We start from the raw sequence: 6,711 nt of genomic DNA, 5'->3' as shown, positions 1-6,711 counted from the left end.
GGGACAAATCATGACAGAAAACTTCCCCTACCTGGTGAAAGAAATAGACTTACAAGTCCAGGTAGCACATAGAACCCCAAACAAAAGGAATCCAAAGAGGACCACACCAAGACACATCATAATTAAAATGCCAAGAGCTAAAGACAAAGAGAGAATCTTAAAAGCAGCAAGAGAAAAGCAGTCAGTTACCTACAAGGGAGTACCCATACAACTGTCGGCTGATTTCTCAACAGAAACTTTGCAGGCCAGAAGGGAGTGGCAAGAAATATTCAAAGTGATGAATGCCAAGAACCTACAACCAAGATTACTCTACCCAGCAAAGCTCTTATTTAGAATTGATGGTCAAATAAAGAGCTTCACAGACAAGAAAAAGCTAAAGGAGTTCATTACCACCAAACTGGTATTACATGAAATGTTAAAGGGTGAAGAAGAAGAAGAAGAAGAAGAAGAAGAAGAAGAAGAAGAAGAAGAAGAAGAAGAAGAGGAGGAGGAGGAGGAGGAGGAGGAGGAAGAAGAAGAAGAAGAAGAAGAAGAAGAAGAAGAAGAAGAAGAAGAAGAAGAAGAAGAAGAAGAAAATATGAACAATAAATTGGCAATAAATACATGTCTATCAACAATTGAATCTAAAGTCAAAATAAACAAGAAATCTAATGAACAAAATAAACTGATGAATAAAATAGAACCAGAGGCATGGAAGCATGGAACAGACTGACAAACCTCAGAGGGAAGGGGGGTGGGGGGATGAGAAGAGATTAACCAAAGATCTTACCTATGGACACAGACAGTAGGTGAAGGCCTGGAGCGGGGTGGGAACTGGGTACAGGGGGGCAATGGGGGGAGGGGAAAGGTGGACATCTGTAATACTCTCAAAAATAAAATTTTTTTTAAAGTAAAAAATTAAAATAAAAAATGGAGTCAGGAGGTTAGAAGAGCATACTCTCACTCATGTGTCACTCAAAGCACACTCCTGGCCCCAGTAGGAAGAGACATCTCTTGTATTTCTACAGGAAGTGATACTACTTTACTCTCTCAACAGAAGGAAAAAAAGAGTTCTTCTTGCCTGGTAACAGCTTAGCCAATGGGAGACTGCCAGACTCAGCCAATTAAACGTCACTATACTTCAAACTTTCAGTTTCCTCCAGGGACTCTTCATTTACAACAGCTCCTCCTAGGTCCATAAACCATTGTTTCTCTCTTTTGTTTTTCTGGATTTGCACATGGTTTTCCATTAACTACATGTCCAAAATTGCATTTTTGTTGTTGTTGTTGTTCCAAAATAAACCCATTTTTCTGGAGAATTATCTGTCTGCCTATTTGCTTAAGGTCAACAGTGTATATATTTGTAATTTTTATATTTCTCTTGTGTATTGACCCTTATATGATAATGAAATTCTCTCTAGTAATATTTGATTTCATAAAGTCCATTTTGCCCTTTCAGTTACCCTGTGGTTATTGTTTGTCTGATATAGGTTTTTCACACTTTTTTAGTTGAATGTAGATGTGTCTCTTGTAGAGAGCAAAGTTAGGTCTTAATAGTTCATCCCATCTCACAATCTGTGCCTTTTGAAAAGCACATTTACATTTAATGTAATTATTGGTATGGTTAAATTTACATATTTGTTTTCTATGTCTCACATCTTTTTTGTCCCTTGGTTTTTCCTTTACTGCCTTCTTTTGTTCTACACAATATTTTTTAAACATATTTTTATTGATTTCAGAGAGGAAGGGAGAGGGAGAGAGAAACATCAATGATGAGAGAGAATCATTGATTGGCTGCCTCTTGCACGCCCCCTACTGGGGATCAAGCCCGCAACTTGGACATGTGCCCTGACCAGGAATCGAACCTGGGACCTCCTGGTTCACAGGTCAATGCTCAACCACTGAGCAATGAAGGCTGGGCATCTACACAATATTTTTAAAAAGCACTATTAATTTCTCTATTGATTTTCTACTACATTTTTAGTTATTTTATTAATGACTAGTGGTTCGGTGCATGAATTCATGCACATCAAAAGGAAATTATTTAGAATAAATATTTTTTTAAAATATATTTTATTGATTTTTTACAGAGAGGAAGGGAGAGAGATAGAGAGTTAGAAACATTGATCAGCTGCCTCCTGCACATCTCCCACTGTGGATGTGCCTGCAACCCACGTACATGCCCTTGGCCGGAATCGAACCTGGGACCTTTGAGTCCGAAGGCCGACGCTCTATCCACTGAGCCAAACCGGTTTCGGCAAGAATAAATATTTTGATATCGCTATTAGCCCTTTCTCTATAATAGAAGTGTCAACTAAATTCACAATCGACAATGACAGATCAAAACACACGTGTGAGATTGGCACCAGCAAGAGCTTTACATATATAGATAAACTCACTTAATTAGACCTGCTTTCTGATTTAGCTAAATTTTTCCCAGCCCAGTGAAGTACCCCCATTTCTCTTTCAGGTAATTGTCAGCAACACAGAAGTAAATATCAACATGAAGCAGATTATTATTGTAGATCACTCAGGGAGAACAAAGGGTAAAATATTTAACTGCAGCAGTGTTTGACTATATTCTGCGCAGTGACAAAACCTGAAGTCATTTTCAAGGCCCACCATTTTTACTTCTATTCAGTCGGGTCAAATTTCTAAGCTTTCTAAATCTTTGTTTTCCTGCTAATGAAAAGAAAATAGGATTCCATTGAGTCTCTTATCTACTTACTCCAGGACTTCTGTGAGGATTAAATGAGATGAGGCACGGGAAAATGCTTCGCAGACATTTGGTTAAAGTATGAAATGTTTCTACCTGGCTATAAAGCAAGTCGTGTTCCTGGGCTGAAGAAACTGCAAGGAGGCTAGTTGTTAGGGAGAGGAAGCCAGGCGTTACTATGTGACATCATTACCCAGTGCCCACAGCCACTGTTTCCGGGCTGGGCTGTGGGCTGCATTTTGCGCCATGGGGTCTCGACAGCTTTGGCTGTGATTTGGTGGGCTGTCACTCCAGAGTGGTGGCAGGGCCTGAGTCCCACTTGGGGGAAGCCAAGTGTTGCTTTGTGGGCACCAGGTCTGCGGTGCTGTTTCTCTGTAAATCGCCAACGTGTGTCACGGCAGCTCCTGCGTTGACTGTCTGCCCCCTGGTGGTCAGTGCACATTATAGCAACCAGTCAGATGGACACTTAGCACGTTAACCTTTCATATATATAGACTAGAGGCCCGGTGCACAAAAATTTGTGCACTGGCGGGGGCGGGGGGTGTCCCTCAGCCTCACTTGTGCCCTCTCACAGTCTGGGACCCCTCGGGAGATAACGACGTGCTGGCTTAGGCCCGCTCCTGGTGGCAGAGGGAGGCCAATCCCTAGGTGCAGCCCCTGGTCGGGCTCAGAGCAGGCCGATTGGGGGGTTGGGGCGCCACCCCCTGTCACACTCAAGGCAGGGTCGATGGGGAGGTTGCCGCACCACCCCCTGTCATGCACAGAGCAGGGCCGATCAGGGGGTTGGGGCGCTGCCCCCCTGTCACACACACAGCAGGGCCCATGGGGGATTGGGGCACCGCACCCTGTCACACACAGAGCAGGGCTGATCAGGGGGTTGGGGCGCCTTCCCCTGTCATGAAGAGAGCAGGGCGGATAGGGAGGTTGTGGCCCCGCCCCCTGTCACACACAGAGCCGCAGGGTTGATCAGGGGGTTTGGGCTCTGCCCCCTTGTCACACTGCTCCATGGGCCAGGAGGCCTCTCGGCTCCGCTGATCCCGGTGCTGGGAGGCCTCGCGGCTCCCGCTTGACACAGGGAGCAGGTGAGGGCCTCACTGCTCCGCTGATCCCCGGTGCTGGGAGGCATATTACCCTTTTACTATATAGGATAGAGGCCTGGGTGCACGGGGTGGGGGGCCTGGGCTGGGTTTGCCCTGAAAGGGTCTGGCTGGTTTGCCCTGAAGGGTGTCCTGGATCAGGGTGGGGGTCCCACTTGGGTGCCTGGCCAGCCTGGGCGAGGGGCTGAGGGCCGTTTTCAGGCTGGCGGGCGACTGAAGCTCCAAACCTCTCCTTTTTTTCTTTTTTTTTTTATTCTTGGATTTATTTACCTTCTATGCTGTCACTGGAACTGAGAGCCGGCTTTCTCTCTGAGGCTCGGCTCCAGCTCTGAGACCTCGGCTGCTGAAAGCAGGTATCTGGTTTGTTTGGGTTCTATAATCGAAACACTGTTTCAACTCCAGCTCTGAGGCCCGGCTGGCTGAAAGCAGGTTTCTGGGGTTTTGTTTATCTTCTATATTTGTAACAATGTTTCTTAAACTGCAAGCTCAGAGGCTGGCAGCGGCAGGCAGGGAACGTTGGCTTCCTCCATCACTGAAGCAAGCAAGCCTCCTGCTCGTTTCAAGCTGCCTGGCTGCCGGCCGCCATCTTGGTTGGCAGTTAATTTGCATATTGCCCTGATTAGCCAATGGGAAGGGTAGCGGAGGTACAGCTAATTACCATGTTTCTCTATTATTAGATAGGATTGCTTTAGGGATTACAATATGCATCTTACCTTATCACAATTTACTTTAGAATAATATTAACTGAAATATGACAAAACACAAAGTACCTGCTCAGGCTTATTCTTTCCTTTCCTGTCCTTTATACTTGAAAGGTTCTGAGTGGGCTGGGTTGCACACCTTTGACATGAGGCCATAATGTATCAAAAGAACTTTTATTGCAAGCACCTGGGTGCAGGGAGGCTGAGTCCAAAAAGAGAGACTGAAGGGAGAGGCAGGTTTTTATTAGCTTCTGCTGGCTGCAAGCAGTTCTGCTGACGTGCAGAGCTTGACTGACAGGTCTCATCTGCCCTTGGTTCCTCCCAGTGCCAGATGTCTGGTACTTATCTGGGCTATGCCAAGCTCAAGGCTGCAAGCTTTCTGGAAGATATCTGCTGAGCACAATAAGTTTCCTCTGCCCCGTTTTATTCTCTTTAACCCTTTCATTACTATTATTGTCATATATGTTACATGTATTATATATTTCATATATACTTTATAAATAATGTTATAACTAATGCTTCATGCAATGTTATGCATTTTAATTAAGAAAATAAATGAATCGTCAGGTAGGATAATCCTTACCTGTCCCTCCTTTTGGAGGGCAGATTGGAACATGATGATTGGAGATCGCATGATTCGTGATTAATGTCTCTGCGTAATCAGGACTTGTAACACCCTGATTGCTCCTAATCTGATTCTTCCTGAAAAAAAAAAAAAGAAAATAAATGACAAAAAACATACCTATAGAGTGTTTGATATTTACTTACATATTTCTTCACTTATTCATGTGTATTTAAGTTACTCTCTGGTATCATTATCTTTTGGCCTGAAGGACTTCTTTTAGTAATTTTTATTAGACCTATACACTAGCATCTCTTGAGATTTATTTATCTTTTTTTTCCTCTAGTTAATTCTTTATTATTAAATCTTTATTGTTCAGATTATTACATTTGTTCCTCTTTTTTCCCCCCATAACTCCCCTCCACCCAGTTCCCACCCCACCCTCCGCCCTCACTCCCCACCCACTGTCCTCATTCATAGGTGCGCGATTTTTGTCCAGTCTCTTCCCGCATTCCCCACACCCATTTCCCCCACAAGAATAGTCAGTCCATTCCCTTTCTATGCCCCTGATTCTATTATAATCACCAGTTCATTCTGTTCATCAGATTATTTATTCACTTGATTTTTAGATTCACTTGTTGATAGATGTGTATTTGTTGTTCATAATTTGTATCTTTACCTTTTTCTTCTTCTTCTTCTTAAAGGATACCTTTCAGCATTTCATATAATACTGGTTTGGTGGTGATGGACTCCTTTAGCTTTTCCTTATCTGTGAAGCTCTTTATCTGACCTTCAATTCTGAATGATAGCTTTGCTGGGTAAAGTAATCTTGGTTGTAGGTTCTTGGCACTCATCACTTTGAATATTTCTTGCCACTCCCTTCTGGCCTGCAAAGTTTCTGTTGAGAAATCAGCTGACAGTCATATGGGTACTCCCTTGTAGGTAACTGACTTTCTTTCTCTTGCTGCTTTTAAGAGTCTCTCTTTGTCCTTTGCTCTTGGCATTTTAATTATGATGTGTCTTGGTGTGGTCCTCTTTAGATTCCTTTTGTTTGCGGTTCTCTGCGCTTCCTGGACTTGTAAGTCTATTTCTTTCATCAGGTAGGGGAAGTTTTCTGTCATGATTTCTTCAAATAGGTTTTCAATATCTTGCTCTCTCTCTTCTTCTGGCACCCCTATAATTCGGATGTTGGTATGCTTGAAGCTGTCCCAGAGGCTCCTTACACTATCTTCGTATTTTTGGATTCTTTTTTCATTTTGCTTTTCCAGTTGGGTGTTTTTTGCTTCTTCGTATTTCAAATCTTTGACTTGATTCTTGCGATCCTCTGGTCTGCTGTTGGGAGTCTGTATAATATTCTTTATTTCAGTCAGTGTATGCTTAATTTCTAGTTGGTTCTTTATCACAACATCGAGGGTTTCACCAGTCTTCTTGAAGATCTCACTACATTTATTGGCGGTCTCACCAGTCTTCTTGAAGATCTCACTACATTTATCAGCGGCTGCTAGACAGTTCTTTAAAGACCTTAAAAGTGTGGTTTTGAACTCTATATCCAGCAGTTTGCTTTCCTTCATTTCCGTCATTTGTATCCTGTTTCTTTGTCTCGGCATTTTTTATGCTTCCTTGTGTTGATAAAGTGGTTTTCTGTGCTAAGTGTCC

At 43.2% G+C, this 6,711-nt stretch overlaps 1 non-coding gene across 1 annotated transcript; it reads left to right on the top strand.

Moving 5' to 3' along the window:
* Positions 1–5,053: 5,053 nt before the first annotated feature.
* Positions 5,054–5,190, top strand: LOC111823138. Its single transcript, XR_002826142.1, has one exon. It is a non-coding gene; the product is annotated as a U8 small nucleolar RNA (small nucleolar RNA).
* The last annotated feature ends 1,521 nt before the right edge of the window (positions 5,191–6,711 follow it).

This window comes from Myotis lucifugus, unplaced genomic scaffold (assembly GCF_000147115.1).
Source record: "Myotis lucifugus unplaced genomic scaffold, Myoluc2.0 scaffold_404, whole genome shotgun sequence".
NCBI lineage: Eukaryota > Metazoa > Chordata > Mammalia > Chiroptera > Vespertilionidae > Myotis > Myotis lucifugus.
The sequence above is the reverse complement of the archived record's forward strand: the minus strand, read 5'-3'. Positions and strand labels throughout refer to the sequence as shown.